Here is a 333-nt window from a genome sequence, read left to right as displayed (position 1 = left end):
TTCCCCACCCCAAAAACTGCATGCTGCACAGTGCCTTTCAGACCAGGAACAGGGCTGTGGGTGAGCGAGTGTCTTCCTCCAGTTAAGAACAAAGACATTATTTTTATTTACAAAAAAAAGGAGAAAAAAGTTTCCACACAAAAGCACTACAATGATAACTCCCTTTGGTAAAAAGTGTAATAAATGTCTCCGTCGGTCTGTCTGTCGGAACTAATTCTCAAGCCACCTGGTACTATGGTACACAAGAAGCTAGTACAGTTATGCTAGCACATCAAGCATACTTCCTTTAATAAAAAAAAAACCCAAACAAAACAAAAAACCCCAAAAAATTGA

This window comes from Pygoscelis adeliae, unplaced genomic scaffold (assembly GCF_000699105.1).
Source record: "Pygoscelis adeliae isolate BGI_AS28 unplaced genomic scaffold, ASM69910v1 Scaffold298, whole genome shotgun sequence".
In the NCBI taxonomy this organism is placed as follows: domain Eukaryota; kingdom Metazoa; phylum Chordata; class Aves; order Sphenisciformes; family Spheniscidae; genus Pygoscelis; species Pygoscelis adeliae.
Note: the sequence above shows the minus strand (reverse complement) of the source record.